General features: G+C 37.8%; 1 protein-coding gene across 9 annotated transcripts in view; it reads left to right on the top strand.

The window, feature by feature from the left end:
- LOC105010548 (protein bicaudal C homolog 1-A) overlaps window positions 1-16,407 on the top strand; it is a 75,374-nt gene that overhangs the window by 1,834 nt on the left and 57,133 nt on the right. The window lies entirely within an intron of this gene.

Raw genomic sequence — 16,407 nt, 5'->3', positions numbered from 1 at the left:
CTCTTCTGTGTATGTGTGTGCCCAAGATAATCCTGGTCTTTATTATAAACATGCCTGTTTAATTGGAGCTCATTTATCAAACACGCTGTGAAGTAAAGTTTTGTGTTTGAAGTAGACCCCCCCCCCCAAGATATTAAAGTAAGCTTTATTATCTTGAGGATGCACCATTTGTTAATGTAATGTCCTTGTTTAGTTTTGTTTGGTGGAGGGAAGATGACGTTTGTGTTCTATACAGGAATTGTGGCAGCTGGTTTTAAAGTTACCCCCTCTCCATTTTCTCACACCCCCACGCACGCACAGTTCCAGCTCGGCTCCTCCTGGTTGTGGCCCCATGGCTGCTTCACTGCTCTGCATTCCTTAAAGCTTCATTTCATCCCTGCCTTTCCAGGAAAACAACTTAACCAGAGGCCGTCCCTAAACCCCAGTCTCCCGGACATACTGTATGCCACGTTGTGTGTGTGCGCGCATGTGTGCTTGCAGAGACCATCTTTCTTAACACGTTGTTTTCTAGTGGTTTCTATGATCATAGCAGAAGTTCTCCATGTAAACAGTCAGCCGTGGTGTGAAGGTCAATCATCCCAGTTAGTTAGGTCAGTTCTGTCCATGACTTTTCTGTTCTTTGCTCCGCAACCCAAAGAAGTGGCCATGAATGTCTTAATCGATTAACGGTTCTTGAGTGTATCCTACAAAAGGATAATTTGGATATCCACTACATTCCTTTTAAACCAGCTGTTGTTTTTCTGTAGGAGAAAAGCAAGCACGTATTAAAAACATTACTCATTCTTTAATCTATAAAATGTCTAGCAGAACTAGTGAAATTTCCTTTTAACACTTTAGACACTTAATCTGTGTAAATGTAAATTGCCTAATGACATGCCATTGGAGAGGGACAGACTCACTTCATACAAGCACATTTGTATGAATGCCTCCTCTCCAAGAATACCTTTGACATTTTTCAAAGGGATGCGAGGTGAGGTCAGATGAGTTAATGTGAGTGGTTCAGGGTGTGATCATACAACCCCTTTTGTGAAACATATATAGCCTTTTGTTCATCAACTTTGTGTTTATCGGCGGTGTTACAGAATGTACTCAGTCCCATGGTTGTTGTAGCCCTTTTTTTATTTTTTTAAGACATTCCTTCCTTTATCACTAGTAAGAGTATTCTTGTGTGGTTGTTTTCAGATGCATAATTAACCAAATTATGGTTTAACCTTCCTACGTTTGTTTAGGATGCTCTGGTCATAGCATGTTACTGTCCGCATTGTAACATCTGGCTCTGTTTGCATTGAATGAGAGGGCTTTGTTGATGTGGGACTCTGTGTCCTGAAGTGGACACGGCCCAGAGTTTTGCCCATAATGAAATCATTGTGTGGGAACTTCAGCATATTTTTACTACAGGTTTTATTGTTTGTGACATTATCTTTGCCTTTCCTTGCTTGGAAACTTGTGTAATCTGCACTATACAAAAGGGAAAGGACCAACTGTCCTTAAAAGGTCCTCAGTATATATTTTTTGCTCATCTCAGCTCTCAGCGTTGAGGAGTCATTTTGCAAGATTTTGCCATTACCATTCAGAGTGTAGTAATGACATATCCATATCTACTTAGCCATACATAGGTCAGCTCTTGCCTTGTCAGTGTACGTTCTTTCCATTTCACCTTACAAAATACATTAATCCAGTATCTGTTCTCCCTGATATTCACAAGGTGTTGATGTCATTCAGGCATATATGCTGATATTCACCCACAATTTCCAACGCATTGGTCTGTGTTATGTAAAAGGCTGTTAACTATCATAGATAGTTCCTTTTTAAATAAATTGATGAAAGTGGACCGTAAGTGGGTCTGAGTATATGATTGTTTCAGTGTTAGTGTCACCTGTGATCGGGAATATTTTAAGTTGAAGAAGAGTAGGCAATGTTTTCGGATAGAAAACGTTAGCTAGAAACCCCATTAGAAACATTATTGTGTCTACTATAACCACATTAGAAAAAAATATCCACACGGCATATTTTTTCTCCCAGTTTGTTACTATTCCTTGAAACAAATTGCAACAAATGTTGCCCATACTTTCACACATTAACAGTATTGGTTTGAGCCGTGCTTCCAAGTAAAATTACGTCATCAAATTGAAATGGCTTAAGGTCTGATCTTTCAGGAAATGTCGGAAGCGCTTGTGTGTTGGTGCTGTAGGAAACCTTGCATGTGGTATAGTTATTTGTGGTTCTCTGTTGACATAAACGACCATTACGTTTCTCATAAAAATTAGGATATTTTTTCACTAAGGTGTGGGAAAGCATTTCCTCTCAATTACCAAACTGTGCGTGTATGAGTGCATGTGTACATGTGTTGTGTTTCCATATAACAAGCACGGTGAAGCAGATTTGGAGAGCCTGATATACCTTTGTTTACTGGGGTCACTGTTTTCCCTTCCTTCCCTCCAGTGTGCAGTATGTTAGACCAACTCTAACCCCCTTAATTCTTCTTTTTTTTCTGATCACAACTAATCACTATTATTTAGTAGCTTTACCTTTTCATACATTTTGCCCCATAGGATTGTTCAAGTAATTTGTTTTTGCTAAACAACCAATGGTCTATATTGTCCCCATCCTCTTCCTCCTGGGTGCTGAGTAAGTGCTACAGACAGGAAGTGAGTGTTGTGTGTGGAATGTGCTGCAGGCATGCTCCCTACTACAGGAGAACACAGGCTTGTTGTTTCAACTTCCATAACCACATACTCTTGTAACTTTAAAGGGTCCATATTCAAGATACAGCGTCATATGCAGTTATACTAATGGGCTGTTTTAAGTGGTGACATTATTGGAGGTGATCATGGGGGAGAACAAAATCCAATATGTTGCATACACTTTTAGTAGAACTTCAATCAATTACCTAGGGATTACATCTGGACATTTGCAACCAAGCTAAATCTGATGTAATGGAATGTTGTTATTGAACATGATGAATAAATGTGTTCATGCATTACTGTAGCTTTAACAACCCTGTGTACTGCTTCTTAACATAATGGGGAGCATACATTATGCAAAATAGGGGTGCGGATATTTGAACATCAACGTTAAGAAAAGTTCATTTAAATTCACCATAACACAACTGACAGATGCCATTTGTCTTGATAAGGGTAAAAATAACAATTGAAGTAATCCTGCAACAATGCTGTAACAAGAAATAGCTAATCTTGTTGCTACTTTATTAACCTGAATACACAAGACACAGCTCAAGTTATGCAGGCAATGGGCAGGAGCAGTGTGGTTTGTCTAAGTTACAAGAAAAGGGAGCAGGAGAGTTGAGGCACGTTCTTCTTCTCAGACCATGTTGAGGTCTGATGGGTTTTATAATGCCTGGGTAAGTGTTTCATCTCATTTGAACTATGTCAAATTCTATAGCTGTTTGTCGATGACACAACTGACGACATGGCAAGCAACCACTGCATGCAAGGTCTGAGTGGGGGATCATGACCATGGCAACTAATCACACTGGCCTGCTAGACTAATTAATTGCTGGTTATATATCATTTCATCTGATTATATAACTGGCTTAACTGCATCAAACTTTACAAAGCTAGTTTAGCTACCCAGGGTGATTGAGACGGGCAATTACCTGCCTAAAACTGTGTGCTTTCTCCACTCTCACTTCAGTTTATTAATTTAGTGCAATTTTTTCATTGAGTAATTCAATTTTGAGTTGGTGCGCCTATATAAGTATATTTAAATGATTGGGTGAAATTTTGTTAAAATTACCTTTACTACTTTAGTACATGGAAACAAATTATAAAACCATTCGTAACAAGACTAAACATAGTATTGAAGTGTACTTCCTAAATCTGAGCGATATAATAAACATTCCTTAATTAAATCTTTTTTGTTTTCTACTATATGCATGGTTAGCCACTTTTACAGCAAATTTACTTTTTGCAGCAAAACCACAAAGAATCTTGTGTTCCAAAGACTCTGACTGTATTTATTATTTTGTAGCTCCAACTGTTAATTTTGTAAAAGACAACTTTGGTGACCCTGAACAAATTCCTATGTTGCACCAGCTGTGAAAGAGAGACTTAAACCTCGAAGATGATCATGTTCCCAAGACTCTGGAGTACCTCAGATGTTTTTGAGACGTATCTTTTGCTCTAACCAAACCCATTTATACAGTGCAGTATATACATTCCTTTTACAGGCAGATAGCTAGTCGTTTTCAGTTAACTTTTTCAAAACTCCCAATTATAGCCCCCTCTTCTCCTCTCCTAATTTCATGATGTTCATTTTGGTGAAAAAAGTTTGCTTCACAGTAACTGTCAGCAAACTTGGGTATGGATAACAATTTGGTAGTCTGATCTAACCTTTAATCAGGGATAGTAGGTCATATTTAGCATTTTTGTTGGTATCAGAAGGATGGATTTAGGGTGGATTTAGAAAGGTGAAAGGCAGTACAAACAAGACTTTTCAGTATATTTAAGGTGAGTTATTGTGGTATCTGGATTATCCTATCAGATTATTTCATAAAAAACATTGAGAAACCACCTAATCACTGTGGTCTTGAAGAGCAAAAAGAAGGATTACCGAATGTGTGTTATTTGGATCGCCAAAGGCCTCCGTCTGTATACCACAATCAGGATTAGAATCCCAGTCGAAATCCAAGGCAATGTTTTAGACACCTGCCCAGCCAAGGTGCTCTTCATTTTTTCATTTACATTGCATTGATTAGCCTAGGTATTGCCTATTAAATTGCCACACAAAGGCTCTTATTTTATGACTGTTAGAGCAGTAACATTCTCTCCCTTCAGGTAGCACGATGTGGATTTTTTAATTCATTCAAAAATAAAATAAAATGTTTAACGGAAAACCCAAAGATTAAGATTCTATATTTCACATGCCTAATGTGTTACATTTTGTTTATCTAATCATAAAATATTAGTTCTTCACCTGGATTGTTACCTTTTTATACTATAGCTCTCCTTGTCCTATGTTTTCTGAAACATGCTGATACAATTAAACAATTATATGAAATGTTGCTTATGCGTTGAATTCCTTCATCCCAACATGATGAACCTTTCAAGAGTTCTAATATAATTGAGCTCTGGTCTTGTGGAAAAACCTGTGTTTCATTACTCAAGAAAATAAAACTTGGAATTGTATTTCAACGGTCCAACTTGACTCGAGCTCTCTGACCTATTTCTCTGCTTCTGGAACTGTAAATGAGGTGAAATGAATACTTTTTTTTTTCTTTACTTAAATACCTTTTTCTTCTTTTCCTTCAAAGAGCAGATTTACATTCTGTCTGGTTTGCGGCTCTATTTTAAAATGTTTTTTTGGTTTCTGCTGACCCCCCCCCCCCCCGCCCAACTGAAACACACCACCACCTCCATCTTCAGAGCTCTGCGTGTTTATCTTTAGAGGACCTCTGTGGTTTGTTCTCTCTCTTCATTCAACATTTACTACATTCTGCCTTTTCCACTTGCTCTGATTGGAGAGTGCTCTTTTTGGACCTGGTCCTGGCCGTTGTAGGAATATTCTTCACTGGGAAAAAGGAAAACGAAAACAAAGGGAACAGAAATGTCGTCTTGTTTAGTTTGACGGAGAGGTCTGGATGGTCATTACAGAAAGGTCCTAATTGAATTACCTCATGTCACATGTCCACACATGTGAATGCCTGTGCTGATTGGATATGTCAGTGTGCTGGCCGTTCATAGAAATCATCCGAATATGGAATTCCCACAAAGTGCTTTGTATGATTTTGAAAAGGTACATGAAATGTGTTTTTTATGTGACTGAATTTATCATCTTGTTTTGGAATGTTTTGGAAAACTGCAACCATTGAAATCTCGGATTGTTTACTGACATCTATCTCATTTGTAAACTCGATCCATGGCATAAGCTTAATAAAAAATAGTTTCCACCGAGCTCAAATCAATGTGTATTCCCCAAATTGCAGCTGCATAATATGTATAGCCTGTACTGAAGCATTTAGGCAGTTCGTTTCGAATGATGCCTTAGTCTGGCTGTTTCTCTTTTGGAGCAATAGAATGATTAATGAAAAATGCATTGTGTTTACATGGAGCATGCAAAACATATATTTGCCTATTTGGTAATATTTTGTTTGGCCGTCAATCTACATACTACCCCATCATGACAAAGCAAAAATATGCTTTTAGAATTTTTTGCCAGTCTATGAAAAATGGAAAAACCTTGGATTATGTATATAATCTTTGTACTTTATGGTAGGGAACAAGTTGTCACTATGGGGGACACGTGTGTCAAGCAAATCTGTGAAAACAAATAGTCATTTCTGATAGGGCCCTACAGGTGTGTAGCAGCCGGAAACCCCACCTCCCATGCTATACATCAACCAGCTACACCTGTATTCACTGATTTACTGCCCTGACTCAAACAGTGTGGGGCTCAAGAAGAGTGGCACCCAAATTTCATCCCTCAGAGATCGAAGGTTGAGATGAGGGGCTAGAGGAAAAATAGACAATGATGGGCAAGGCTGCTAGACCATCTTTCCCCCAAAATTAAAGCCAAACGTGAATTAATATAAAGGAAGCAGAACCCCAAATGTGTGTGGAAATGAACACATTCACCACACATATCTTAGCCACAGACAAACCCACACTGCCTGGTGGAGGGCACAAGTGTGACAGCGTACGGTTGATACTGTAAGCCATCGAAATAGCCTCGACGACTTAGAGGGACAGACATTGCTCAGAAAATTGGTCTCAAAGCGCGGGACTTCAGACTGGAGATGCCGAAAATGGGCTGTGCTCAAGGGCAAGGCATGGCCCAAGAGGGAAGCCCATGTAGGGGACTGTGGGTGCAGGACCTGTTGGAATGAAGTCAGGCAACTCTGCACCATCTTCTCCCCGAAGATAGGACATTCGTTCCTATCACGAGATTGGTTAATCCTCATGGGTCCCTACTGTCTTGTCAGAATCAAAACATTCTGCTCACATCTTTGCAGAAATTAGCTTTATGAAATGGCCCTTGGTTTTAGAAACCTCTTTGGCCTAATTTTAATAGTTGCATCGCAAATTGAGGGTGCTTTTCTCGCAAAGTGAGTGGCTGGACTGTTTTCGTGGCTGGTTTTAACGATTGTTCAAAGTTTTACAACACAACTTTGTTTTTAATGGAAAACGTGCATATACGTGGCATTATAAATCTCACTGTTGTTTCACTTTTAATGGAACAGTAGTCAATTTAGCTCTGGGTTTTCTGTTCAACAATTCAGACACTATTGGTATAGAGACCCAGATTGCACTGTAATATATTTGTCATGGTTAGTATGTCTACTCTTCTTCATCAGTACACATTGACCCATCTGTTTATCACTTTACTGTCTCCTGGTAACTGCACCCGCTGTACTTTCTTGATGATGTCAGTATACATACTGGAAAGTAACACCATAAGGGCTCTCTGAGTTGTTGCCTTTGAAATTGCACAGGTAGTTACGAATAAAAAAACTCTTACAAAATACTTGCCAGGTCCTTACAGAGATATTAGTCCCAATTGAAATTAGTGCATACTGAAATATTAGTTTTTGTTGAGCTTTTAGTGTTTACTGTTAGTTGTTGGTGATTACTGCTTAATGTGCTAGTAATCTGGGAAATAAGAGCTACGCAGAAACTGAATGGATGCCAACCTGTGATGGTTCACCAGAAGACCACAGAGTAAGAGACTATACACTGCAGAGGAGGGTGTCCATGATTTCTGGGTTCCCATTCACCTGTCAAGGACTATTTCTTTCAGTAAAATAATTCTGTTCATATTAATCTGTGCTTTTCAATTTGACGTAGTATAGTTTTTATACATCTCTGGCCTATTTCACTGGCTATGAAGTTGGAAATAAGTTACTGTAATCAAGTTTGATTCCAATAACAGATCAGAGAAATGCTGGGCAGGTTTTTTCTATACATACCGGTAATTTGACACATCCCTAGACATGAGAACACTAACTTTAGCTTGCGAGCCTAAACAACCTGATAAAACAAACTAATCAGCACCTCGAACTCACTTTCTGCTCGTACTTCCAAGCAAAACCTGGTGTATGTTAATTCATAAATGGAGACTCGAACTGCTGACAACGGAACTGAGATAACAAAAGGAAAGGATGTCATTTTGAAGACCTGTTAGAGAAGCAATGGTTTAAATTTCAGAGTAAAAATGTACCCGACACTTGGAAACTTCCACCATGTTTTGGGATTGGACTTTCATCAAACAGACTACAGAAAGATTGGCCCAATCAGTCAGTGATATAAGGACGAACATGGACATTTTAGATATCCTTTACAATTTGCAAGATAGGCTACTGTTGAACTCAGACCCTGCGGAGGAGGAGCCCAGAAACTGCCTTACAGTATGTGAGTGATTAAATACTCCTTGAGCTGCCTCATGTCTGTTTTTTCCTACAAGTGCTGCCAGCAAATTGTCTGTTGAAAGGTGATATACTAGATGGAAACATCACATCTTTGATCCTGCTCATTTAGAGTGGATTTATTTGAACAAGGTTATCATTATATGTGTTTGGCAGAAGTCTGACAAGTGTTCAACACGTTCTTCTGTTCATTGTCCTACAAAGAAAAGAAATAGTATTTTATGCTAGTTTTGTATTGAGAGAGAACTTATTCTGCTCAGTTTCATAAATTATTTCTCAGAGAGATATGGGGATGGCAAGATTCAAGAGGGGTAGTATTTTTTTAATCTCTTTAAAAGTTTAGTCTGGTTTGCATGTTTTATATATGGATGTTTTCCAGTATTGCATGCAGCACCATAATAAATTGCACACGGTTTCACCAGACATTTTTAAGTAATGAATTGCGCATGCTTGAGTTCATACATGTGCAGTTCCATACACGATCACATGCATGTTTCTGTGTGTGTGTATGTGTGTGTGTGTATGTTAAAAAGGACTTCCCTAAGGGCACCTTTAGGTCCATGTTGATGTAACATAGTGTTCTATTTGAGAGTAGGTGGAAAATTGTTCGGCAAGTGATAGCAGTTCATCCAGACCTGGCCTAAAATGCTATTATACAAAACTGGCCTAAGAACATGTTTTGGACATGTACCTGAAAAAATATATACATGCTGTAAATCTATTGATAGGGCAATAATTAGCAGGACGTAGCTCTGATAAACCTAGATGTAACATAGATGTAAAAATGTTTCCTCTAATAAAGGTCAGAAGGTTTCAGAGGTAAAAACATGTTGCAGTTGTGGGATTGCAGAAGTTGGTTGAATCTTGGGGTCACAAAGACTCGAAAACTACAATTGGACATCACCAGCTCCGTAATAGCGGGCTATCTGGATGTCTTGCCAGAAGAAAGCCTGTACTCACATCAGAACACAGTTGTCATTGCCTTGAGTTTGCTAACCGTCACTGGAACTTTGATTAGAATTGGCTTCTATGGTCAGATGTCTTGTCTTGATGACTGTAGAGGCCTTTTTTTCATTCTGACTTGGCAGTGCAACATAGCATATCCCTTTAGTCTCATTCTCATCTTTGCCTCCCTTCCCACTAAGGTAGTTATTTACATTTTAGTCATTTAGCAGACCTTCTTATCTCAACCGAATAAACCAATTAAGGTAAAGTGCCATTCTCGAGGGCATAACAACATTAGACTAACCACAAGGCGCCATATACTGCCCCTTGTTCTGTTTGTCTTCAGAATACGTCTTTAATTCTACAGCTCCAACACCGTTTACATTCCTCATAGCCCTCAACCCTTCACAACAAGTAAGAATCTCTCTTTCAGTACACATAACAGATACCAGACTAAATGTATCTGTCCAGGCTCCTGGTACATCCTACGTACTACTTCCTGGAACAGTTTTAAAGTAACAGGACTGATACCTTGGTTAACATTAGTCAATATGTAGGAAATCTAATTGTTAAACTAATTGGTATGTGAGATTTGTTTAGCCATTGCTGTATTTATTTTACTACTGTGAGATTTCTACAAATAAATGTTTTTAGCATTTTGCTCCATATTTCACAAGAGCCCCGGACCTATTGGTTGCCACATCCCATTTGTATCCTGAGGTCTCAATGTTGTAACCCAATTATTCCTCTAAAAAGCTGAAGCATGAGTCCTCATTTAACCTAATCCATATAAATATAGTGTATATATAAGAGATGCTTTGTTTTTCTGTACTGTACCTCACGCTGTCACAGGTATCATGCCATAACAGATGCAAGACTGCAAATGCTTTTCTGAAGCAACGGGATTACTCAGGCAATTCTGACATTATGTATATACATTTATAGGACTCTGCTGAAGTGTATCACCCCCATTCCCTATGTTCTGGCGTAATGTATTATCCCTCCTCCGGTTCTCCCGCGGCCCGTCTGCACACCATGCATCAGCTGAATGGGTGTTTTTCACTTTTCACTTGGCCCTTCTGCTAAACTACTCTGTCTCCACTCGGAATCCAGGACATTCATTTTAGCTCTTTTGAATGGAAGACTCTCTGTTGCATTCCATATACTTGTTAATTTTCTAAGGATTGTATAAAAATACAAAAAGTTAGTTTTTTTTATTTATTAAGTGAACCTGGGTTAATGAAGTACAGAACATGCACAATTGTATCGTATGCCAGAGCTTTTCCGTTTCTTCCACTCATAACAGAAAGAAGTACATTTCAATTGCCAATAACTTCAAACTTGATTACAGGCCTGCTGATCTAGATTCTAGTGGATATACAGTTGGGAATTGCCATGGACCACAGAATAATTAATCATGATACTTAGGTGCCAATAGAAAATGTATTGTGGTTCTCTCTATTCTCACGATACTATTACTTTAGCATTTTGATGTCCCAGACATATTGCTCATGTTTGCTGTAGATGGACTAAGAGAGCCATGAGAAATTGAGTTTTGGTCCATCATGGAAATAAGTATAAGAAAACAAGTTGGCTCCATGTATAAAAATAGGCTGGAGAACAAGCTAGGCAGTTGTGGTGCAGGTGAAGACAACTAGTGCAAAATAATATATTTTTTAAAACATAATATTACAATAATTTTTACCACTAATGTATGTTGAAATTGCATGTTCATGGACTGATGGTCTTTCTTGTGATGTATGGATGGTTGTCATCCAAAGTGTAATGGTTGCATGTTGTTCTTTATTTTTTGACAGTTTTTAATTCAGGAATAGTAAAGTAGTCTTTGTTGAGTGTTTTTTATATATATATAATCTCATTTGCTGTTACTGACATTTAACAACTTTTATGTCCTACATTAACCACTGTTGTAAATTCTCATAGGCATTGAGTATTGATTAACAAATCTCTTTTGAAGTTGTGACAGAGCAGAGTTTTGTGTGCTTCTTTGTTTCTGTGTTGTGAGGAGCTGTACCCTCAATTGAAACATGCTAGGCTACAATGCACCTGGTGCTCTTCATGTCCTCACTGTCCCATAACAATCTACAGACCAAAGACAATGTTGGTATTAGTGAAGCAATGTCAATATTAGTGTATATTGTTTTACAGTGTTCCTTTCAGTTTGTGTTGTTTTACCATTTCATACTATATTTTACCAATGATGTTGGCCTACCCACTTCCAGAGGTTTGACTGCCAAGTGTTTCCAGATTTTTATGAAACATGACCTTTAATTATGTGCAATTTGAGCAATACAGTCAGTAACACTTATTTGTATAGTCAATTTGTAGATGACTTACAGACTATCAGTTTCATTTAACTATCTACTTACACTAACCCTAACTGTAAATGTCATCTTGTCCTAAACCCTATCACTTATTCTAAACCTATCCTTAACCTTAGCAAGCATTTACATAATTGTTTGACAGTTTGTTGATAGTATAAATATCTTTAAAACATTTAAAGATGGTAGTTTTGACTATCCAAGTAGTTTCAACAAATAGTGCAACCAAATATATTGGCCTTCTAACCCGTTTCAAGAATGCTAATTGGCCAGCTCATTCTTCGTGGTCTGAAATTCAAGTTAAATCTGATGTTTTGTTAAGTTGTTTTTTTTCAATTCGTGCTTTGATCACATAATATATGATTATAGGATGAGCCAGCAATATTATGTGGCTATATGTTAACAAAATATTCACTTTTAAAAGTAGGATTTGCACTAGGAATTTAATTTAATGTGTGTATGTGTGTAATACAATGTATCCACCTCATCGCTTGGATCTCTAGTAAAAACACCCCACTTCCTGTCAACAGTGTGATTCACACACTCATCCACAATGACCAGCAACCACCACAGGTCATCCACAGGGCACCCCAGTCCTCTCTCACTTGAGGATTTTCTCATATTTAGGCCCAGTTTCACGGAAACAGATTCAACAGTTTTAAAAACAGTTTTTAGCTCACCAGCCCTTAAAGATGTACTATTGGTAGCCTTGAGTATTAGCCCGACTCCCTGGAGAACACTTTTTCTTGTACACAGCGTTTACCTAAGTTCTGTGAAAAAATTAAGTCCTCTTTCATATTCTCTGACAGAAAGGTAAATTGTTTTCTACTTTGTTGAGAACTAGTTGAGAACTTTGTGTAAAAATAGTATTTAATATACAATGCATTTTTCGAGATGAAGCAGTCCCTCATGTGAAACTGCTGTGTTTGTGGTAGTGTAAGCAGAGTAAAAAGTTCTTTATATAGGCTTAATATATCTCCAGTCCAGTTTGTCGGGAACCAAAACGCATCACCAGTTTGGGTCATTTCTTCACTTATCAAATTGCTTACATTTGTGCTTAATTGTTTCCCATCAAATCATATCAGGCTACTAGTATTGCATTTTACTGCGCCTTAAACATGCTGTATCTTTGCTCATGCTTGATGTACATGTGCCTTTGCTCATGCTTGATGTACATGTGCCTTTGCTCATGCTTGATGTACATGTGCCTTTGCTCATGCCTGATGTACATGTGCCTTTGCTCATGCTTGATGTACATGTGCCTTTGCTCATGCTTGATGTACATGTGCCTTTGCTCATGCTTAATGTACATGTGCCTTTGCTCATGCCTGATGTACATGTGCCTTTGCTCATGCCTGATGTACATGTGCCTTTGCTCATGCCTGATGTACATGTGCCTTTGCTCATGCCTGATGTACATGTGCCTTTTCTCATGCCTGATGTACATGTGCCTTTGCTCATGCCTGATGTACATGTGCCTTTGCTCATGCCTGATGTACATGTGCCTTTGCTCATGCCTGATGTACATGTGCCTTTGCTCATGCCTGATGTACATGTGCCTTTTCTCATGCCTGATGTACATGTGCCTTTGCTCATGCCTGATGTACATGTTAAATAGCCCAAATGCTCTTATATTTGTTGTTTTTTAAACTTAATATCTTACCCTGAACAACTATTGTATTAGTATAAAACAATAAAACGTTTGAATGTTTTTGAGCATAGTGTAAAACACTTTTCACATTTATGACCATACCATTCTTCAGTTATTTCATGTTTTCTTTTATGCTCATCTTTATCAAGGTTGCCAATCATACTTATTTATACTGTTGAGTTGTCAACCATTTCTTTTATTGTTATATGCAGGAGTACTGGATTTCAATTGCAAATCATGTTGACATACTGGGTGAATTGGCCTGCAGTCTTTTTCTTTTCCATAGTAGGCTACATTCCATGTGTTTCCATGGACTATAACCACCAAACTGTTATGAATGTTCATCTATTCTGAACATGCATTTCCCTGCAGAGATGATACTAAATAGATAATTGAGTTAATAGGTTAATCATACCTCAATGCATGTCATTAAACCATGGCCGTTATGTATTTCTGAACACCTGTGCTGTTGTGTCCCCGTCCTGACCCAGTTTCTCTGGTAATTGGTTAAATCCACCAAGAGACTACAGGAATGCAACATTAACAGCTTTTTATCAACCACCTTAACAGTGCGATCACATGGATCCAAATGTGATTGCACTGTAGAAAACAACTATGTATCTTACATTAACAGAACCGTCACAGTCCAGATAAAAGGACATGCAAAACATAGTGATGTATTTACTGTGGTTGGAAAACAGTTTCTTGCCATATTACACAGTACTACTAGGAGAGGTTTTGATTATTTTCCCCAAGCAAATCGTTCAAATAATATTCATTATAATTCAGTGTAGAACTACTAAATGGTATGCTCTGCCAGGTATTTTTCAGTCCTTCCACTGGCAGTTAGCATTTCCTATTCCAGCTTTATGACACATTACCAATTCAGCATTCTGGCCAATGAAAATATCCAAAACATATCAACACCATGGTAGTATTATACTGGGACTTCAACGTTCATCAACTGGTAGTAGAAAGCTTTATCTTGTTATGAGGATTATCAAGAATATTTTTTATGTAATCACAACAACTAGACAATGGAAGGTATGGAGGTAAATCATTTCTAATCAGATTCACTTTTTGATAGCAACTCTTGATTTTAATAAAACCTTTTATACAGATCCTCTCTAAAAACATCATACGTCTAGTATTGTTTCATTTCAATATGCTCTTGGATCTGGCTATTGGTGTCTGTCAACATGGGGACCAAAAAGGTGTCAATGAAAGTCATGGAAGCAATTATGAGGCTGGAAGAAAACAGGGGGAAAAATGAATTAGAAACATAGCTTAGGCTAACCAAAAACAACAGTTTGGAACATAATTTAATAGAAGGAAACAAGTGGTGAGCTTAACAATCGCAAATGGCCTGGTTGGTGAAGGAAGATCTCTACAAAAGACAGAGCTCTCTACAAATTCTCACTACCATTACAAGTTAAAAAATAAATAAATGTGTACTATTTTTAAATAAATATTGGGATAAATGATTTGCACATCATTGCATTCTGTTTGTATTTGCATTTTACACCGCGTCCCAACTTTTTTGGAAACAAGGTTGTAAATACAAATGTGTTACCTTTTTAATTTTTTATTTTAACATTAACTTTCTAAAAACGCCTAAACTCAATGTGTCATCTGCAGTTTTTATGTTGTGCCTGCCAACATGCTTTCGAATGCAGGTGTCATATACATTTTATTCATTGAATGTACCAATCCTTTCAATTAATCCCTTGAATATAGCTGGTACACCAATAGCATTTAAATTGATTATACATTTACATTTATAATTACTACTGTAACACAAAGATAACCGCCTGTCCAGCCATTGCTGAATGAAACTTTTTGTAACGTGCAGTATTTACAGTCTCTTCACTTTTTAATGTGTTGACATCCAACCGTCTTTGTAATACCAGTGGATATTGTGTATTCTGTAATTGTACTTCATCCCAAAATAGCAGAGAAATTATCTAAAATGAGATCAATTGTTTTAGAGGGTTACGACTCAGCAAAATGTCAGGCCAGTTTCACTAACAAACAATTGTTCTCTTTTAATTAGCCTGAACATGATAACCACCTTGTAATCAAATGCCTGTTTCAATCGGTTAGGGGCACAACACAAAAATCGGAGGACATAAAATGAACTACAACAAACTCTGCTTTGGAAAGTATTCAGTCCCCTTCACTTTGTCCATATTTTATTTTTGTTATTGACTGAATTTATGCCATCGGCCTAAATTACCCCATAATTATATACCGAAAACAAGTTTTTAGAAATGTGTGCCTATTTATTAAAAATGATAATTATTGAGATGTGGCTAGAACTTGTTTGTTGGCAAATTTTATTAATTGGACATGATTTAGTGAGGCACACCTGTCCTTCGTCTCACAATATCATCCCAGAATTCACAGTGCATGTCATCATTGTGAAACGGAAGAGGTTTGCAGCCACCAAGACTCTTCCTAAAGTTGATCATCTAGCCAAACAAAGTAACTGTCAAGAAGTCCTTGGTTAGGGAGGTGACCACAACCCCAGTGGCCACACTAACAGAGTTTCTCTGCAGAGATGAGAGATACTTATACTTTTATTTGATGAATGGTGGTGGGAGCATCATGCTATGGGGATGCTTCTCAGCAGCAATGACTGATAGACTGATCAGCACTGAGGGAAGGATGAACAGAGCAAAATTGAGACAGGTCCTTGAAAAAAAGCGACATCCACCTGAAGCACTCAGCCAAGACAACACTGGAACAGCTTTGGGACTAGTCTGTGTATGTCCTTACATGTCCCAGGCAATAAACAGACTTAAAGTCCATTGAATATCTGTGGGGAAATCTGTAAGGCATTGTTCCCCAATGCTACCCATCCAGTCTGACAGTGATTGAGTGAATCTATTTTAATTCAAAAAATTGTTTATAACATTTAAACAAAATGAATTTTTTACCATTTATAAGTGGAGGTTTAATGGTATATGATCAACTTTAAGCACCTCTTGAATGTTTTGGCATTAGTTCTAAAAAGAAAATACTGTTCTGAGTACTTCTACAATTGGATAATCTGTATGGAAGGTTTTGTTCAAATCATATGGGGTGCT

This window comes from Esox lucius, chromosome 6, assembly GCF_011004845.1.
Source record: "Esox lucius isolate fEsoLuc1 chromosome 6, fEsoLuc1.pri, whole genome shotgun sequence".
Classification (NCBI taxonomy): domain Eukaryota; kingdom Metazoa; phylum Chordata; class Actinopteri; order Esociformes; family Esocidae; genus Esox; species Esox lucius.
Note: the sequence above shows the minus strand (reverse complement) of the source record. Positions and strands in the feature narration are given on the sequence as shown.